This window comes from Passer domesticus, chromosome 1, assembly GCF_036417665.1.
Source record: "Passer domesticus isolate bPasDom1 chromosome 1, bPasDom1.hap1, whole genome shotgun sequence".
Classification (NCBI taxonomy): Eukaryota; Metazoa; Chordata; class Aves; order Passeriformes; family Passeridae; genus Passer; species Passer domesticus.
Genome location: NC_087474.1, coordinates 4,137,613 through 4,158,662, shown reverse-complemented (window position 1 = coordinate 4,158,662; position 21,050 = coordinate 4,137,613). Strand labels below are relative to the sequence as shown.

Sequence of the window (21,050 nt, the reverse complement as noted above, 5' to 3'; positions counted from 1 at the left end):
TACCCAAGAGCGGAATTTATTGTGGGATCAATAGAGAAATGCAGGGAACTGAAGGCCAAATCTCTCATGCATGAGCCATTGCAGAAGAGGACACAGCCTTTCCCCACAGGTGAGTGTCCAACCCCAAACCCACCACCACCAAACCCTACTGCTTGGAGGCCCTGTCCCCTCCATCTAGGAGGACAATGGCCTTGCAGTGGAAACAAGGCTTCTTGCAAAGGCTTCCCCCAGCAGCTCCCACCCCTGGAAGCACAGTCTCACCCCCAGTGCCTCATCCTGAGCCCTGCCCTGCCTGTGATAGATGATTTTCATTAACATTTCCCTGCTGAGGCTCCCGCCGCAGCCGCTGTGCCAGTGACACAGCGTGAGAACTTGCAGAGGGGTAGATGACAAGTGATGAAATGTTGCTGGTCAGGCCAGAGAAAAGCTTTTTTGGGAGTGCCCAGTGCTGTCCTGTGCGTGCTTGGGTGGGATTAATACCAGGCAGCCCACAGAGCAGCCTGTGATGGCAGAGGGAGGGGTCACTCTGCTCCAGCTCCGGCTGTGTCCTGCCTCAACCCTTCCTTGGTTGATCTGATGCCTCTTCTTCACCATGGGGATTGTCTGTAAATCCCCTGGGGACAATTAATGCCCTGCTGCCTGTACATGCCCTGCATTTCTAATGCCCTTCTGCCCTCCACAGACAGAGGATGTGCTGCTGCCTCTGGGTCACTTGGAGGGATTGGTGTTCCCTGAGGAATGAAGTGGTTTACAGCATTTGATTTGGTTTATTCTAGGGTTTTGTATCACCAATTCATCCCGTTCCAATGAGAACAATCAGCCATTGGAAAAATCTCCCCAGGGAAGAGTTGGATTCCCCAGTGCTGGACATATTTAAGACTCAGCTGGGCCATCTTTTACCAAGAAATATTGAACCAGCTCATCCTTTAATTCCCTTCCAACATGGTATTCTGTGATTCTATAAAATTATCCTCTTAGGAATAAAGCAGTAGGTAAAACACTGCATCAAAATTTACTTTTTTTTTTCTTCTTTTTTTTTCCTTTTTTTTTCTCAAGGAAAGCTTACATTATGCATAAAAACTTTTCTGCCGATACAGGAAGTCAAAAGAACCTTACCAAGAAGGTGCAGAGAATGTGTTTAGGAAATGTCAGAGCCTGTGAGGTCACAAAAGGCCCCTGAGCCACACCAAGCCACACAGGAGGCATAAAGGAAATGCAGCAGCAAAACCTCAACGTGTTTTACAACAGCCTCTTCAATTGCTTAGCACCCATGTCTGACATTTCACACCTAAGCCCTCCAGCTGGATGGGAGGAAAAAGCCTTTCAGTGGATTACAGCTCCTAAAAGGCTGATTATCACACACCCCAGGCTTTGATCCAGACCTTCCCCAGCCTCTCAGGGGAAAGGCTCCCCAAAGAGCCTTCTCTCCCAGATGCAGGTGTCGTGTCTGGTGTCACCAACATGACTGTGCACACGCTGCTGGCTCCCTCAGCATGAGCTCCAGAAATCCCAGCACAAAGGCAGGAAACAAATCCATTTGGGAATGTGCACCAGGACTGGACACGAGCTGTGCTGATCACAGGAGTGCTCTGTCTGTGGTGGACACTCCCAGCTGGCAGCCTCAGCCTTGCACCACCCCACACAGAGCCATCCCAAACTTAAAAGGCTAAAGCTCTTCATTCCTTGGGAAGTTTTGTTTCTGAAACTTCCAAAAGTGGCATCACTTCGTGTAACACCCAGATATTTTTTCCATTTCTCTGCTACAGCAGTACCTTGGCATCATAGCAAAGAGCTCCTGGATCCCCCTGGAAAAGCAAAAGGAAAGAAATGGGAGTAAAGAAAGGGCTGGTGGTAGGGCAGGAGGGTCTGATATTTTTCCTGATCCAGATTCCCTATGCCCTTGTTAGGAGGCTGGAAGCTGCTGTTTAGTCAGAGCTGTCGGCCAGCAGTGCTGGCAGGAGATGGATGAGCTGTGGGGTGGCTCTGCAGAAGGTGCTGCGGAGCCATGCTGCCCTAGGGAGCAGCTTGGGGAAAAGGCAGCAGGAGAAGGCTGAGGCAGGACTGAAATGCCAGGGAAGGGCCTGTCTGACACAGCTGTGCACAAGGGCCAAGTGCATGGGGCTGCTCAAAGAGCCAGGGACAGCAGAGCTCTGGGATATCTTCAGGCTGAGCTGACAGCTTGGCTCTGGGGGGTCTTGGGACCTGCCCTTGTGCCTCAGGATCTTGATCCTGTCTCCTGCAAGGTGCTGATGGGCCCTTGGTTGTAGTCCCAGTCATCCACTGGGGCTGTTTGAAGAGAAGGGAGATGTGTCCTCCAGCACGACCCAGCAGGACCCCACCACATGCCTGCTGCCAAACCTTTATCCCAAACTCCAGCATCTCAAGGCAAACCCACAAGACAAAGATGCTGAAAGTTCTGCTTTATTTTTTGGAATGCAACATTAATTATGAATTTACTTTGACATTCACTGCACTCCTAGTGTCAAGGATGTGATTTCCTCCTGCCCTGGACTTGGGTACAATCCTGCCACAGCTCTGATGCAAATCTGGAGGTTGCTTTATTGCTTCCCTGTGATCACTCTCAAGACATCTGACCCTGCCTTTCTCAGCTGTGCAATGATGCTCTTGTCACACTGCTGCTCTTTGCAGGACATCTGCAGCTGCCCTGATGCAAGCCCAAAGGAGTCACTGATCAGTGGCAGTGTAATTGTGCTCCATGAATTGCCACTGAAGTGCCTGGGCTCTTTTGTGTGGCTGTTTCTGAAGGGGAGGATTGACTTTGTTTACACCAGATGTTCAGAGGCTTTGCCCTGTCAGTGTCCCCAGTCTGTTCTGGCCAGGAGAAGACCTCCTGCATGGACACTTCCTAGGTGGGAGAGCGAGTGCTGACAGAAGTGTGCTTTGGGAAATAAGAAAAATATTTGCCTCTTTTGTATTCAGAGCACACACAGCCCCTTCCCACCCCCAGGACCTCCTGCTGCAGAGAGAGCCCTCAGTCCACATCTGAGGCAGCCTAAAAAGCTGCAGCCGTGCTCCTGCACCAGGTCCTCTGCTGGAACATTGGTGGGGTAGACATTCCAGCTGAGAAGTAAGAGAAATCCCTGGCTAACACCTGCCCTGGGATTTGGGAGATTTTTTTTTTCTCTGATGTGACAAAGATCCCCAGACATTTAACCCCTCGGCTCCTGGTCTGTAACAGAAGTATTGGTGTGCCCATCCATGTCTTCCTGGAGAGCTGTGTGAGATGCTGAGGCAGCAGCCACAGAGGCAGCCTGAGCAGAAGGAGACATGCCCAAGAGTTTGGTCCTGCAGTGGTGTCTTGCGGTAAAATTCAGCCCCAAACTGCTCAGGGAGGATCTAGCCTTGACTTGATCTCATCTGATCTCTGCAGCGTGGTTTGATGGCATTTTCTGTTTGGCCTCTCACAAACACAGGGCTCCTACCAGATGTTTTTGGTTGGGAATCTGCATTTCCACGAGGGTGGGCTATGTGGTCCCTCAGTTTCACAGTCAGGATTTTACTGAACAAGGAGACCATGTCTACACCAGTAAATAAAAGGGGTTAAGAGCAGTTGTGCAGCCAGATGGCACAACACAGGCCTACAAACCAAACCTCTTCTCCTCTCCAAACCCTAACCAGGGTGGCCTCAGCCATGCTGACAGCTGGGGCTGGTCCCTGCCCCATGCCAGCCCTTGAAGAGTCCCCAGGCCCTCTCTGGGAGAGGAGGACACTGTGCCAAGGAGCTTGATGACAATTTAACAGGATGGCCCATTGTGAGTGCCTGGTGCCTGGCTTAGTGCAGAATTATGAATGTTGCCTCCGAGATTTGGGGCTCCCCGTTGCTGCCTGTCCTCTCGTGACACAGAGGTCTCCAGGTGGGCACATCCAAGCTTTGGGGTCTCACCTTTAAACCCCCTTTGTGGGTCTGCACAGAATTCCTGCATCATGGAACAGCAGGATGCAAACCTTTTACCCTGACCTTGTGCAATGCACAGGGATGGTGTATCCCCACTGGCTTTGCATTCCACTCCCAGCAGGTTAAGATTACAGGGGAGAGCCTTTCACACACAGTCCAGGAGCTGGACTGAGTCTGGCAAACACTTCCATAAATCCCTGCCTCCCAGCTCAGCTCTGCTCCACAGCTCCAGTTCTCTGCTGCTTTGTATCTTCTCTCCTTTCTACTTGAGAGATGTTATTTTTCCCTGCTCAGGGTATCCAGGATGGGGTCTGGAGAGGTTATTCAAGATACCCAGGATCTACAGTCAGTGTACAAATTGCCTGACTCACAGAATCGCAGAATGGTTTGGGTTTAAAAAAGGGACCTTAAAGATCATCTCGTTCTCAGCCCCTGCCATGGGCAAGGACACCTTCTAGTAGGCCAGGCTGCTCAAACGTGTGCAAATTTACCCAAAATGCACCTCCTGTCTCAGGGTCATGGCACATGCACTTTGCTGTTCATCTCCATTCATCCAGTGACTGTTTTTTCCAGGAGAATCCCGGGTGAACGTGGCCAGGAAAATCCGGATGCTGCAAAACCTAAAGAGAGACAGGCACCTCTTGGAGTGCTTTACAACCCATTTGCTCAGCTCAGAGGGGCACGAGCTGCAGCACAGCAAAGAACAGGGATCTTGATGTCTCTCTTGGATCAGATACAGACAGTAGCCTGTCTGGTTACAGAGAGCACTTTCTTTGATTAAAAGCTAATAAATATTCATCCCTTTCCTCCCCTGCCATCCCTCCCAAATCCCCAGAGACAACACTTAGACAAGCAAAACTGGTTCATTTGTGATGTATTCCAGTGCGTTGCTCCAAAACACTTGGAATCCTTCCAGATAACAGTGTGTGGCTGCAGGGGCTATGGATCACCAAGGAAAGGGCCAATACTTTGCATTCACTTAAAACAAGGCTCAGGTCATAAAGGACATGCTTGTTATTAATGGTGGGTGTTGGGAAGCAAAGTATAAAGTGTACACAGATCCTTATCCCCAGCTAATTCCTCGGTAAATTGGCAGAGATACATCACTGCCTGCAGAGCAGGAGACAGAGAGGAATTGGATGCTAAGGACAGCTCAGTTTCCCAGGAATACAGATGTGCCATCAGCTGATGAAAACTACGGTGAGGAGCAAGGGGAGAAGATACATCAGTGGTGAAGGCTGTCTCCTTTTAAGGCAAGGAAAACTAAACTCTCACCAGGAAAGAGCAGATCCAAACAGATGGAGAGATGGTGGCCAGCTGAGCTGATCCTGGTGAAACACAGACTGCCAAAGCAAGCCACTGTCACCCAAGAGGAGGTCAGAGCAGCCAAGGGCTTATTCAGCACAGAGATATTGCTGGACAAAACCATAAATATGGAATAGATGCAGTACTCTGCTGTCTCAACACAGATTTAAGCCACAGCCCTGCAGGGAAAGTCCCTTGAGGGCCCTAGACTGTGGATGGAGAAGAGCTTCCCATCTCTGCATGGAAACCTCTCCCATAGTTATCTCTGAAACTGCTATAAACCTGTGTTTTTCCACTTCTTGACTTCCAGTCAGAGTACAGAGCAATTATTTCTTGGGGAACGGCTGCCCTCAGCCTGTATTGGTCAGGGGATCCAGAAAGTGATTAAATAATTATTAGTAAAATAGTATTATTAGGATAATAATTGATATATAAATAGTACTGGTATATATAAGTTATAATAATTTATAAGTATAATTATTATTTCTTATTATTATTACATCCAAGCATCTGCATCCTCCTGCATCATGGGAATGTGGTGCTGGGACCCCAGGTTTGGTCTCTGCTCAGAGTGAGCAGCAGGATGTTATCCATGTGCTTCTGCCACCCACCAGCCCCCAGCTCTGCACAGCCCTGAGCTGGATGCAGCCCCACCAGAACCACAGTGCTCAGCAGCCCAGGGACAAACCTCCATCCATGATCTCCGTGCTGTTTAGGCACAATTAAACCCGTGCCCACTGCCTGGCCCTGTAGAAACCAATCACTTGTGCCTTTCCTTGAGTGCTCAGGCTTCAAACTAGAGACTGACAGCAGAAGTGGGTAGAAGATGAAGTATTGCCATTTTCCAGCAATTTTCCTGCTTTGTGGGGGCTGTTGGGCAAACAAAAAGCCAGCAGCTTCGTGGTTGGGTTTCAGCTGGCACGAGTTCTGCAAAGCCCATGGCGTGGACCATTTTCTCTGCTGAGCTGGGGTTTGCTTGGCACATCCCTGTGGTGGGTCCTGAGGGAGCTCAGGGTTGCCCTCTGATCCTCCAGCTGTGTCCCAGCCAGGCCCTGCCAAGACACCCCTGGTGTGGGGTCAAGCCTTGTCTCAAAAGCAGCTCAGCTGATCAAAGCAATGGAGCAGGGAAAAGAAAGAGTGGGAAAGTGAGGATCCTCCTCATTGGATGGGAAATCCCTCCCCAAGGACAGTATCCAAAATCCCAGGTGATACTGGAGGGCACAAAGGCACCACACACATGGCAAGGGGACTCTGGTCCTCAGTTTGCAGAGATCCAGGCTCTGGGGTAAGAGCAGGAAGATTTTCTTTAAAAAAAATTAAAAAGAAAAAAAAATTAAAAAGAAAATTCAAACCCTGCTCTTTTAAAGAGCTTCCCAAGGAAATGGGATCCTTGCAGTGATACCCACATAAATAATCCCTTTTTCCAGCACCCTCATGTCCCCATTGCTCACATGAGCTGAAAAAGCTCTCAAGGACAGAACAGCCCCATGAAATACATGGCCATGCCATCATTTTGGCATTTAAAATGATAAGGGGGAAAAACGGAAACTTTTTTTTATTTTGCTACTGTCACTGTTCACTGTTCCAAACCCTTTTCACATTTACTTCTCCTTCCTGTGTGGGGTTAGTCACATTTCAGCACTTTTAGACCTCTGGTAGCTTCTCTTCATAGGGGTGTACTGCAGCACAGACCTCAGGACTCTTGGAGATGCTCTGCATCTTTCAGGGACTCAAGGGTGGGACAGATTTTCTGCACCATGAAGAAAGGTACAGTGGGAAATTTGTGCTTTTAATTTCCTCTCTGTACCCCAAGTTAACAGGCTGGCAAACTCCCTCACTCCTTTGCAGGACTCTCCTTGGGGACAGAGAAAAAAAATCTTGGAGCAACTCGAAGAAAAGCACCTTTAGTGCTGCCCCTCTAGGGCTGCCAAAATCAGTACAGTTAAATCTCATGCTTGACTTCATCTTCAAGGTCCTCAGTTCAGCAGGAGATAACAAGGAAAATCCTCCAGTAAATCTGACAGGGAAAAAGTAGATTTGGAGGGAAAAATGTTGTATCATCTCCTAGCTAACATCTTTTTTGTGTAGTCTCTATGTGCATATATGTATGTGTGCATATATAGCATATATATATATATATATATATATATATATGTCATGTTCAAGGCTGTTAGGCTGATCACATTAGTTCATATGAGTAATTTGCACAGCTTTGCTTAACAGAAAATATTGTGTCCATGCACAAGCTTAAGAAAAAGTCAACATAGCTTTAAACAGGCAAAAATTAATCTTGGATGTGGACAATTTGCTGAAATATTCTACAAAAGGACCCAGATGTATTTTTGCATTTGTTTGCTGTTTTGCAAGACCCTGGCTATGGTCCTTTTGTGTTCAGGAGGTTCAGACTTCACAAATAGTGTGGTTTAATGCATGATTGTTAATGAACTTTTTCAGGATTTAACCCAGCACCAGAATCTGACCCACTGCATCAATATGCAAATACACTCTCAAAAGTACTGTGCAGAAAGTGACCTGCTTCCACTAATGCCCAGATAATGAGGAAATGAGGATTTATGCCACCAGAGACACTCCCCCCTTGGAGCACATCTTCTGAGACATTCAGTCAAGGAATGGCTGCAGCACAGCCTCCAGAGGGAAGCCTGATCATTAAAAAATGACATTTCTGCACCATGTGATGAATGACAATTGAGCTGGCAGCTCAGCTTTCATCCAGGCTGAGGATTCATCCCACCAGAGCACTGGTGTCAAGAGAAACAATCCCTTCCATTTAGAGTTTGGGCCAGGCTTCAAATGCAGGGAGTGAGGGCAAGAACTTGTTTCCTGGGAGTCCCAGGCTCTGTTGCAGCACATCCTCAAAACCCTGTCACAAACACATCCCACAGCTTAACTCCTTTAAACTCCTTTTTAACTCCAAATTCCAAACCACACACCACTGTCCCTTTGCACCCAAACCAAGACTCTTGAAGGTGGACACTGGGGGTCAGGATGTTTTGCTCAAAATCTGTGTGTCCCTCACACCAGAAGGGCAGTGGTTTGATATAGATCCCAGCTAGGAAACACAGCCATGCCCCAAACCCAGATTGCTTGGGAGATGAAGACAAGTTTATCCTTCACAAGGGAAAAAGTTGGGGCACTGTTGTGTTGGTGTTTCCCTTCAGGGGCAGGGCTGGGGTTCCTACAGCTGATGAGTTGGTAAGCAGGGTGTCACTCTAGGACACAAAATCAATGCAGACACTGGATTCTTCAAGGTGAAAAAGAGGGAAGTTTTAATTCTGACTCCAACATATAGATTTCCAAAAGTGCCAGTGGATTGGAGGGTGAAAGTGCCACCTCTCCAATGACACTGGACAAACCAACAGTCCATCAAATTACTCCTCCTCCAGAGAAGAATGCAAAACAATTAATTATTTACATAAAGTCCATGAGAAAGTTCGTTACAAGAATGTAAACATCAGAAGGCTTAGAAGAACTCAAAAGAACAGGGTGACACCAGGGTAGGACAGGTGTCACCCACTGAAAGACATCTGGGCTGATGTTGTCTTTTTGAACACCTCACATGGGACTCCCACTGGAGACGGGAAAAACAGATCTCTGCACAGATCCCTCCACTTTCTTCTGCTTTGGTGCCCATTTTATGTGAGAAGAGTCACACTCTGGGATGGACTTTCACAGTCCAAAAGGGCTGAGAGCACCAAATCCAATGCAGAGGTGACCTGCATATCCCACCCCAGGCTCTGATCTCTGGAGGTCCTTGTCCCATTTTGGATGCCTGTCTAAATTCCCCAGCAAAACCAAGAACCATCTCATTCTCTTCTTGTGCTTTGCCACACCTGGGACCCACCAAACTTGCTTTTCATCACAGCAATTCCTCTTCATGATCCTGCACATCAAACAGCTGCCCCCAGACACTCCAAATGCTGAGATGTCATAACCAGCCTGGTGTCACATCCTAGGCAGGACCATTCCATCCCTCTAAAGAGGAAGACACTTAAAAGTGTAAGGAAAGGGGAAAATCCAGCTGTGGTAATTCTGGAATGCCTGCAAAAAAAAAAAAAAAATCAAACCTGAAACCAATGTAATTGGATTATTTAAGGCATTCTTAACCAGTTTTTTCCTGCATTCCTACCATTGTATCTGGAGGTGCTGGATCCCCTCACATTTGACAGTGTGCAGAGCAAGTTCTGCATGGTCCCAGGAAATTTCTTTATTGTCAGTGCATTGCAGACCCCCTTGGAGATTCCTGGGGTGTTCAATCAGCCAAAGAGTGATATATTGAAGAGTTCTACATTTTTTAATTGCTGGTCAGCCAGAAAAAAAAAAAAAAAGCCTGTAGCCACCAAAGCTCTCAGTCACTTTGAAATGGAGAGTTTTCCCCTTTGCACAATCTTCCTAGTATGGCATGTGGCCTAATTCTATAATTACAAAATAGATCTGAATTGCTTCAAAGGAGTTGCTGTGTTCCAGCAGGTACATAACAAGTTTATAGCATCAGCTAAATGCACTGTTATATAAGGGCTCAGAATGACTTTTGAAACCAACAGACAGACCTTCTAGGTATCAAGCATATATTGTTTTGTTTGGGGAAGTTTTTATTAATACCTAATTCTCCATCCTTTCCAGAGAGGATCTAAATGTTAATACTCTGCAGAAAGGGCTGGGCTTGATACTGAGCTGGTGCATATCATCTCCACTGACCTCAATGGGTCATTTTAGACACCAGCAAAATCCAAAAAAAGCATGTAGTCAATGTTCACGTCACGTTCACCAGAGCTGTGGTGGCACCATCAAATGGGAATTACAATGGTTTAAGCTGCTACATGATGGACTTGTTGTCCATCTGGAGTCAGGCTGGTTTGAGCTCACGTGTTCAGCCTCACTGGTGGGAATGATGTGGGAGCAGCCAGCTGAAGGTGACATCTGGTTTGTCACAGCAGCTCAGTCATAGCCAGCTATGGCCTTACACCCCTCACCCAAAGAGGATATGGGAATGAAGGTGGGGTTTGCCACAAAGAACCTCTTGCTGTTAACTTCTCTCATGGGTGAGACTCTTGGGAGCTCTGGGTCTCACAGTTATGAAAAAAACAGTTTTTTATAATGACCATCAGGGCTGGGGTCACTCAAAACATGAGCACCACTTCTTCATGCAGCCTCAAGGATAAATAGCCAGAGTGGATCAAAATCATGCAGAAGGCCCTGGGAGGAGTCTCTTACTAGATGGGATGAGGGACAGCCTCCCAATTTTCTGCCTGGCTATCCACACATAGAAAGTTCCCTATCCAGCAGGTACCTGGGCATTATGCTCAAAGGAACTCAAATTCCTTCTTAAACCTGAACTCCAATGGCATCTGGCCACCCAACACACGTCCAACCCCATTAGCCCCCATCCCTTAATACCTCACAGGGCACTTCCCTGCTACAGCTCCTGCCTGTCCTGGCAGTAAAGGAAGGTGAAATCGGGAATCACTCCATCCGCCTCCTCAAAGCTGCTGTGATGTGAAGCCAGCACGCTGGGGGAGACCCTCTGACCCAGGGCACACGTTTGCACTTTGTTATCAGCTATTCACCCTGCAGAGAGCAGCTGGGATTCCCCAGCTGCAATGGGATATCAGTGGAGCTATAACTTTGTAAACTCAGCTCAGCCTTTCAGGAAGAGATTTCTTGTCTAATTTTATCCACCCTTAATTTGCAACAAGAAGGAAAAAAAGAAAAAAAACAAACAAAAAAAACCACCAAAAAACCAAACAAAAAAAAAAAACCAAAAAAAAAAACCCGAGAGAGAGAGAGAGGGAGAGAGAGAGAGAAAGAAAAAGAAGCTGTTACAGGGTTATTATTAACTATTGGCCAAGACAGAATGAACTCCAGGCTTGGCTGACTCCCTCTTTGGTAGAGAGCAATTGCACAGACAGCAGACACATTGCTGGTTTGCTTCCCAAGCGTTTCTGCTCCTGAGTGAGGATGTCTGAAAGCCAAAGCAGAAGAACCTTCATTGCACAGGTGTAGCTGTGTTGTCCAGGCTCTACTTCAGCCAACTGGGTTTGGAAACTTCGGCCAGCCTGGAAAGTTTGGCTCAGCCTTGCTCCCCTTCCACACATTTATAACACACTTGTCCTGCAAAAATGAGTGGGAAAAGTCCTCACTGACCTCACTCAGGGTCTGAGATCAGATCTCAGACACAGGGAGGAGTGGATTTTACCATCAGATTGTGAGGATCATGTTTCCCCACTCCCCTCTGAACGCTCACTGCGAGCTCAGTTCCTTGCAGTACAGAAGGACAAATTCAAACTACTCCATCAAGCACACAAGATAATCCTGGACCTTGGTATGAGGCCAAGGAAGCAATGTTTTAGTCTTCCCCAGCACTGCTTTCCAGGGCAGAGATGTAAAATTCCCTAACCTGGATACCTAGAGCCAGTCAGGAGAGGATCTCCAGCCATATCCTCATATCCAGCTATGCCATTAGTCAGTGTGCCTGTGACAGGCTGGCAAGAGGTGATTAATGACAAGTGTTCAGCTGTGAGAAGTCTTTTTAATAAAACAGCTAAAGTAACAAATAATAGCAGAAAGAAAAGTCAAGAAAGCCACAATCCTTATTAGCTGAGGTGGCAGCCCAAGGATTCAAGAAAAACTGAACTATCTTAACCAGAAATATTGCAAAGATTGTTACCTTTTCCCTGAAGTCTCCTAAAAAAAATCCTACCTATTCTTTGGCCCATTGTTGTGGGATTTGCCACTTGCTTCATACTTTTGACTTTGATGAGATGGAGGCTTCATCTATATTGAGCTTTTAGAATATAATGACTATTCTGAGAGAGAGCCTACAATATAATATTTAAAATGCATTAATACAAGGGCACAACAATTTATCCCGAAGAAATTCATGTAGATCTCCCTTGATTTTTTTGTACTTTTGTAATTCAGGTCGCCCTCAGCTGATTATCACCCTTCAGGTAATGTGTATCTATTTATTGTAAACGTAAAACCCAACACAATTATAAGTTATTCTTTCCATACTGCAAGAGTTTGTGATGAAAATTTTTTGATAGTGCTACTTTTCCCCAAATTCACCCTAGAAAAATGTTCTTGCTGACACAGCAGGTAATGCCATGGCTCCACCTGCTCTTGCTTGCATCAAGAGAGGATCCACCCAGGAAACCCTTACCACTGACACAAATCAGTTTGCATCCCACATCCCATCCCAGGACATCCAACCAAATCCTGGCCAAGTGAGAGGGGACACAAATCAGGTCCCAGAGAAATACACCATGGATATGTGAGTATGCAAAGCTGTGGGGCCTGAGGACTTCCATGGTAACTCTGTGTATAAACAGGACCAAACAGCTTGAAGTAGCTGCTTTCCTTGCAAGGCCTATGAACAAAGTATCTCTGTAGCTTGGCCAACACAGCAAGCTCCAGCCAAATGTAAATAGCCCGCGGGGCTTTTTGGCACTTTGCACTCTATTTTGCATACAGCTGGTAATGTTTTAAAGGCCAGGCCCAGCCAAGGGTAATGCTTCCAAGAACAGAGCAGGAAACACTTTGTGTACAGAAAAGAGTCCCAGGAGAAATCAGTGAAATCTTAAGGCCTTTTGTGCTTCTTTCTCCCTCCCCAAATCAATCAAATCATTTTTATGTTAAAAATTTCCAGAGCCCCAGGTAGATGCGGCCGCCTCGCTCCGTGCTCTGGGTGCTCGGTGGGAAAGGGAATATTTTGGCTCCTGCAGGCACATAAACACTCGCTGTGTGTAGGCAAGTCCTGCTGGGCACATCCATGACGTCTTCCAGGGCAGAATTTCTGGAGCTGGCTTGCAGGAGTGCCAAGTATGAGAGACAGCATCAAGGGAGGAGCAAGGTTGTGATGAGCGTCTGGGGACACTCCTTGAGTCTTCCACAGTAACAACACCAAGGAAATACCACAGTATTTCTAATTATGTGGATATATCATGCAGCATCTTGGTAAAAATAAGCAGGACCTAGGACTTAGGATGGGTTGGTGTGATAGAGTGAGGCAGTACTAAAATGCTATGAAATCCCTGCTCTCCAGGGACTTATCCTTGCAGGTGGGATGGGATTTCCCTCTTGATACAATGCTTAGGAACTGGGACTGCACTATTTTTTTTGTTTAGCACCACTATGAAGGGCATGGAAAGGACAAATCTGGCTCTCCTGCAGCCTCTCCTGTGTGCGGAGGGCTGGGGAGGGGATGCAGATGAGTTGGACAGAGCAGACCCACAGTGAGCATGCAAGGCTGAAACAGGCAGTCACGAGAATTAATATTGCAGCAGAAATTTTGTTATCATGTGTTTGAAATCCCAGTGTTCCAGCACACACATTTTGCCCACCTGGTCCTCTCCTTTTCAACCCCATTGTGTGTGAGCACATTTGAACATCAGGACCATCATGTCCTAGAGGGAGACTGTCCTTCTGTTAGCTGTCCCAGTCACTTGATTATTCAGGTTTGAGAGATGAGTGCTGGCTGAGTTAGCAGCAGCCGTCAAAGCTGGCAGCAAAAGGGAATATATGTCAATAACTCAGAAAAGGGAAGCAGAGAAAACTTGGAGAAGAGTCATTGCTACAGCCACATGAAGTGAAATCGAAAGCCCTGTTTACCAGAATTTAGTGTCCTTTACTGTGCATCTTACAGATGCCTGTCCTTCCACAGGTAATTCGTCTGTGCAAAGCCAAACCACTGCCCTGCAGACAGGGCTGGAGCACAATGGGAGGGTCACACTGCACAGGGACCCCAGGGGACAGATGGGGCTGTGTGCTGCTGTCAGATGGCACAAAGGGCTGAGCTTTCATGTCTTTGTCTTGCTGCTGCACATGGTGGGCCAGCCAGGGAAGAGAGAAATGGGGGGAAACAGAGCTGGGATCTATAATGAAAACCATGCATTTGACCCCTCTGGCTGGGGACATGGCCAAAATCTCATTGTTGGCTTTAAAGATGACAGAACCATGCCCTCTCCCCTCAGTGCTCTTCCCTCTGAGCAGATTTGACACAGGGGTGTTGGGCCTTCCAGAGGATGCAGAAACTTAGTACTGCCAGATCTCAAGGAACCAAAGTGTCCCTGGCCATGGGGACACGATGATACACAAACATTCAACCAGTCCTTTCCTTCCAGAGAGACACCCATGGGCTGCACCAGTTGTGGTTCAGGATCTCATCAGGCTGCTGAGCAGGTCCTATCCCAAACTGCTGAGGGAGGCTGGGCTCAGCCCCAGCAAGGGCCTGCAGAGCCACTTGGGTTTTTTCTAGTTCCATTTCTCTCTCAACAATATCTGTCCTGTTCCATAGCATTTCTAAATCAGCATTTATTGTCTCAATTTATATATGGATGCATACTGTCAGATCCTAAGAACGCTCTAAAAATCCATTTCCCACATTGAACCTATAGGGAGCCAGCATAAAGCTCAGCTATCCCTTACTGATGCCAGAAGAATTTTTGCCTGGATGTCTCCAGGGAGCTCCAGTGCTGCCCAGCACAAGCTGCAATGTCAGAATTCATCCCTTTGCTGCTTTCAGGGAATGGAGGTGGAATGGCCTTGCAAGACAAGCAAGTACAAACAGCTAAAAAAGCAAGATAAATATGGGACATAAATATGTGATGGTACAGGAGGTGGTACCATAAACTTATTTTATTGCCACTTGTCTGCAAAGGCCAACATAACTCACTCCCTTTGCCTCACTTTGTCATTTGTGAATAATGAGATGGCCCAAACACACGCCAAGAAATTCTTCCTCACACCCTGCACCTGGGTAAGGAAACAAAGGAATGGGGATTTTTAATAAAGATCAATGCCCTCCATATCCTGCATACCTGATGTGGTTTGTTCTGATTACCAACACAGTCTGGTCATTCCTGTTAGCCCCTCTCCAGCTGCCCCCTGACTCAGCCCCTCTCTCAGGCGTTCTCCAGGGGTGATCCAAGCACAGCAGAGCCCAGATTGTGCAGGCAGAGGGTCACAGTGTCCCATCAACAGCTCTCAGCCAGCACAGCCCATGCACTGTCTGTGCAAGGACAGCCAGCACGGTGGCAATACCTGTCCTGGGGCTGAATTAACCTGTCCTGCCTCTCTGTGGGCTTTTGGCTCACCACAAGCCATGCAGGAGTACTCACAGAGCCAGGCTGTGCCCAGAGGTGCTGACAAGGGCTTGACCTGTGCCTCCAGCAGGAGCAGGGAATCTGCCTCGTGGCTTTAGAGAATTGCAAACACTGTGCTAGTCATACTGGCAGATGAGAAATTAATATTTACTACACTTCAGCTGAAAATCAGCTCCTTCCTACCTGCCCCAGAGGACTGTGAATACAGTTGGTGATCTCCTCCTCCCTGCCCTGGCCAGCCACATCCCCACAGCCTGCTCCAGCCCCTGCATGAACCAACACACACCAGGAAATGTGACAGGCATGTGTGGGATCAACCGTGCCAGAGCCAGAGGGGACAAAGATGGATGAGGTTTGCAGATATGTAAAGGCACAGAGAGGCTCCTGGTGCCTGTGGGGGGCTGCACTCCCCAGCCATTGCTCTGGCACGTGGATGTGTGGGGATGCCAGAGCCCACATGCATCCACACAGCCTCTGCTTCCCAGGGGAAAGCAGACATGGAACATCTCTGCCCTGTGCTTGCAGCCTCACAGGCAGGAGGAGGAGTCAGAGCCAGAGCCACTCACCCTCTGAATCACAGATTGTCTGGGTTGGAAGAGACCTTCAAGATCATCGAGTCCAACCCAGCCCCAACAGCTCAACTCAACCCTGGCACCCAGTGCCACATCCAGGCTTTGTTAAACACACCAGGGATGGGGACTGCACCACCTCCCCGGGCAGCCATTCCAGAACTTTATCACTCTTGCTGGGAAAAACTTTTTCCTGATCTCCAGCCTGTATTTCCCTGGGTGCAGCTGCAGGCTGTGTGCTCTGGTTGTGTCAGTGCTGCTGGAGAAAGAGCCCAGCCCCAGCTGAGCACAGGCACCTTTCAGGAGCTGTGCAGAGTGAGGAGGGCAGCCCTGAGTCTCCTTTTCTCCAGGCTGAGCACCCCCAGCTCCCTCAGGGCTTCCTCTCAGGGTTTGTGTTCCCAGCCCCTCTCCAGCCTCGCTGTCCCCTCTGGATGTGCTCAGTGTCCCAAGGTCCTTCCCAAGCTGAGGGGCCAGAGCTGGGCACAGCACTGGAGGTGTGACCCCAGCAGAGCTGAGCACAGGGGCAGAGTGACCTCCCTGCTCCTGCTGCCACACCATTCCTGACCCAGGAGCCATTGGCCTTCTTGGCCACCAGGGCACTCTGCTGGCTCATGGTCAGTCTCTGCTGACCAGCACCTCCAGGTCCCTTTCTGCCTGGGCACTGTGCAGCCACACCGTCCCCAGACTATAACACTGCAGGGGGTTGTTGTGGCCAAAATGCAGGGCTTGGCACTTGGACTTACTAACCTTCATCTTAATAGACTCTGCCAAAGGGTAAAGCAAGAACAAGACAGTGAACAGGGAGCAGGGGTCAGGAAAGGGAGCAGGGCCTTTTTCCAGAGCCCACAGGGAAAATTGCTGTAACACCATGCACAGGGCAGTGTGCAGGAAGGAGGTGCCTGCTGGATGAGGCTGGACCCCAGCTCTAATCCTCTCTCCTCCTGTTACAGTCCAGCACTTCCGAGCCACCACAGTCCCAGGCACAAAGGAAATCAGGTGGTTTTTCTGCCTTCCCACGAGTGGGTGACAACAGCATCTCCCCAGCTTGCTCAGCCTGCATCCCCTCCTCTATTTGGCTGAGAGCTGGAAGCTGTAAATCAAGGTGTCCAGTGGAGGTTGTAAGGGGATAAAGCATCTTCAGTAAAATTTCTCTGACAAGCAGTCACAGCTGAGATATCACTTGATGAATGGCAGCAGAATTCCCAATGCAAGGTGATGGATTCCCCGTGGCTGTGAGCAGACTGAGCTCTGGTGAGGCTGGCAGGGCTTTAGGACATCTGTCACTCGAGCAGGTACATGTCAGGGTGTACCCAGCCACACACCCCTGGGATGTCCCCTACACCCCTCAGCAGGAGCAGCACAGGCAGATTTTCTCTCCCAGTCACCCCCAGCTAGGGAGAGCTGATTTTGTCATTGAGCCATCAAACACAGAATCATTAGTTCTGCTCCTATCTGGAGTACTTTTCTCTGCTCCACTTCATGGTCCATGTAGATAAAAAAAAGAAATAGGTAATTGCCTCATCTATCAAGGGTGGTTTCTCCAGAGCAGAACCAACAAGAAGTGACAATCAAAATGGCACCTCAGAATGGTTTGGTGTCTTTAGACTGGTTTATAACAGATTGAAAAAGTGTAAAAAAGTGGAGATACATGGACCATGACATCCACACCAGGTTCCAGGACATGGGGCTCACACTTTATCAGATTATGTGCTTAGAACTGGACCCAACACCACAGCTGAGCTCTGCTGTGATGGGAAGGTTCCCAGGGGTGAGTTCAAGAGATACAGGAGAAAGTTCATGTCCTGATTAAAACCAAGAACCCCAAGGGTTATTTTCAGGATGGTGGGAATGTCCTTGGTCTCATGGAACAATCTCCAGCCAAATCAGGATGTACAGCCACCCTGCAATAAATCCTCCTCCCTGTTTATGACATGATTATAAATGTTATAGCAGGAACTGTAACAGAGAAAATAGTCTCAGATATGGCTTGGAAAAAATAATCATAGCAGAGCTTTGCATTTCTTTTTGCTTTCCTGGAGATACCAGGAATTTCAGTAGATCTCTGAGATATTCTGATACTCTGCCTGCTGAGCAAGAGTCCTAATAATTATTTAGGCTATAAATAAGTGGCGTTATCATAGGCATCTTCTCAGAACTAAAGAATCACCTTTCAACTTCAAAACCACTTACAGTAGCTCAAAAATAAAATACAGGTGCCTAAATTCACACAGCTGGAGCACATATTGGGTGGGGTTTACTTTGTCTGTTTGTTTTCTACCTTACATTTTTTCTCTGCCAGTTTCATGTGCCTCAATGTCCTGACTTTTATCTTCCCTCTGGGGACATAGACCTGGCACTGCCTGCACAGAGAGGTCCCACTAAGAGCCAGCTCTCACCTAAAGAACAATATCAGGGCCCTGATCCATTCATGACACCAATATATCCACGTTGCTCTTATCAGACCCAACAAAGAATTGCCTCATATGTTGGGGAAGATTTCTGAGAGATGAGTCCCATTTTTCAGCTCAAGACTTCAGTGCTCAGTAGATGTGCTTGATGGAACAGGAATTTAGGCAAAAACACTTGCTTCTCACTAAAAAAGAAGTGTGTTTAAACCTCATTTGTTCTTGGGGAAGGTCCAGTGTCGTTTTGTGACTGGCTGTGGGTAATGCATAACTCAGGCACGCTGGAAAACCAGTCTGGTTTGCACCAAGGGACAAAAATGTGCATTACAGCTGAGGACTTTCTATCCATATTTCCTTTCTGCCAGGCCCAGCCATAGAAGCTTGTTCAGCTGAGAAGGAGAGTGATAGAGCAGCTTTGATGAGTGTCTGGCGTCCAGTCAGGGTCAATGCACTGCAACATGCTACAGTGATGGTCCAGATACAACCTGCACTCAGCAAAAGTCTGTAATAAATACCACTGCAAGACAATCCCTCTAATTTCAGTGAGTCTCCTCAAAGAAAGCAAAAAAAATAAAATCCAGAGATGCATGAAGATATCCTCAGACTAAGGTGAACTTGGATCAGGCCCTGTTTTAGGTTCTGTTGGCTGGAGCAGAGATCCAGGCTGTGCTGTGGGATGTCCAAATATCCCAGGTGAGTGACCTCTGAAAGTCACTGAGTGCCATGAGCTGCTAAGCAGCACCTGGAAGTTACAAAAAGTTACCAAACCTCCTCAACTCTCTTGTCTTCCTTTTCTGGATGATGAGAAACTTTTTGGAGGACTGAACTCACCTGGTACTTCCCTCCCTTATCCTTCCACTCTCACTGTGCCCTTCCCTGGGTTTGGTACCAATGTACAGTGACAGCACATCATTTAAGTGAGGACAAGGGTGACATTTCCTAAGCACTGGGACTTTCTGAGGTTTGATACAGATTACAAACTTCATCTGGATGAAGATCTGGGCTTTCTTGTGCATGACCCTAAAGCAGGGAGTACAAGACACTCACACGTTTGGCAGAGGGGACACCAAGGTGAAATTATTAGTCCCCAAGTCCCCAAATAGTCCCCACTGGTGTGACAGCCACCTCCTTGGTGAACACCAGGGTCTGCTGAGGGGGCTGAGATGTATGAACATCTCAAACAGGGGTCAGCTCAGGCACTCAGGAGGATCTCAGCTGTGCTTCCTAGCAGATGGTGCTCAAGAATTACTTTATTCTGACAGACATTGAGTTGGACCTGTAATCTGAAATCTGTCACTGCCACAGAAACTGCTACACAGGAAAAAACTCTCATGTGGCTCTTACCCTTTAGCACTTGGGCTTTATCTTCACAGTGACTTGCCTTGCTGCTAATACAGATTAGATTAACACTGACAAGGAACATGATGGAGTCTAACCATGCCAGGCAGCTGGAGAGCTGCTCTGATGATGTTTAAACCAGCCACACATTTTGTGGGGGATGCTGGCTTTGGTTTAGTGTGGAGGACAGGGCCAACCCAAGGCAATGGGAATAAGGGTGGCCTGACAGTTTCCAGGCATCTTTGCCTGTATCTGTATTTTTCCCAGGTATTTATATGCCCTTAAAATCTGCAGCCAGAGTGGGGAATTCCTAGAAATACCTCTTCCCTTTTAATCCAGGGTCACATCATCAATTGGAGTACATGGAGCTACACTGAGAAACTCTACAATGAGTGGGGAGACTTTGGGGCAGGTTGTCCAGAGAAGCTGTGGCTGCCCCTGGATCCCTGGAAGTGCCCAAGGCCAGGTTGGACAGGGCTTGGAGCACCCTGGGGTAGTGGAAGATGTCCCTGCCCATAGCCTGAGATTGGAATTAGATGATCTTCCCACCCAAACCATTCCATGATTCTGTGATTCCATTGCAGATGCAGCTTGGAGTCTTTGTGATGGCAGAGCTTGTTGTGGAGCATTTAAGTTGTGCAGACTGGATACCAAAGAGGGAGAGTAATTATTCCTGTGGGGCATTGAAAATGTCCTGGGCTCTCTGATGGGATCTGTCTGTCCTACATTAGGTCAAAACACCTGATGAATTGGAGCAGTTGCTGTTTTCAGAGGGGGTGGCTGCAGTAACCAGCCTTACAGACTCAGCTGCCACTTCCCAGCTGGAGGAAAGAGTTTTTCAGAGATGGTCAGCTTTAAGAGTCTGGGGATTTGTCCGAAGCAACATCTGAAAATCCTTCAGTGCTTTCCTTGGACTTTGGCCACTACAGGCAAGGTCCAGGCTGGCACTGCTGTGCTGCATTTTGCATTGTTTTGATGTCTGGCTACAGGCTGCTTTGAATAAATGTCCAAGAAGGATGCAGCCCTGATCATATGTTGGAGTCATTTAGGTGTTGGCCAGGGGACAAAGGATTAGGACTGGCCTTGGAAGTGCTACTTTTTTATCCCTTTTACTCTTCCTGTGCCAGGTGGCCTTGGTAAACTCACTCAACACTTCTTTTGCAGAATCTCATTCACAAGAGCAGCACTGCCCTACTCCATCTTTCCAAGATTTGTCCTCTTTCAGTGTTAGGCTTTATTATTGATGATATTCTTCCTGTGTTCAGGTGAAATATTAAAAGGTTACATCTTCTAAAATGTGTGAGGAGCCTCTTCTCTTTGGGTTTATAACTTCTTGCATACTCAGGGATTGGTGTAATTTAAATAAAAAAGGGGGTTGGAGGAGAATTCCAGCCCA

The 21,050-nt window shown here is 47.7% G+C and overlaps 2 long non-coding RNA genes across 4 annotated transcripts; one reads left to right on the top strand and one right to left on the bottom strand.

The window, feature by feature from the left end:
• The first annotated feature begins 1,190 nt into the window (after positions 1-1,190).
• LOC135303245 (uncharacterized) lies at positions 1,191-5,441 on the top strand. The gene is made up of 3 exons (XR_010364719.1): positions 1,191-1,520; positions 1,767-2,870; positions 4,490-5,441. It is a non-coding gene; the product is annotated as an uncharacterized LOC135303245 (long non-coding RNA).
• On the bottom strand, positions 1,691-9,145 carry LOC135303265 (uncharacterized). Of its 3 annotated transcripts, XR_010364783.1 has the most exons (3): positions 9,073-9,142; positions 4,408-4,536; positions 1,691-1,805 (listed from the first exon to the last, which is right to left on the bottom strand). It is a non-coding gene; the product is annotated as an uncharacterized LOC135303265 (long non-coding RNA). The 3 variants fall into 3 exon arrangements; XR_010364752.1 differs by lacking the exons at positions 1,691-1,805; positions 4,408-4,536 and adding an exon at positions 6,990-7,238 and having other exon boundaries at positions 9,073-9,145; XR_010364728.1 differs by lacking the exons at positions 1,691-1,805; positions 4,408-4,536 and adding an exon at positions 6,990-7,238 and having other exon boundaries at positions 9,084-9,144.
• Between the last annotated feature and the right edge of the window lie 11,905 nt (positions 9,146-21,050).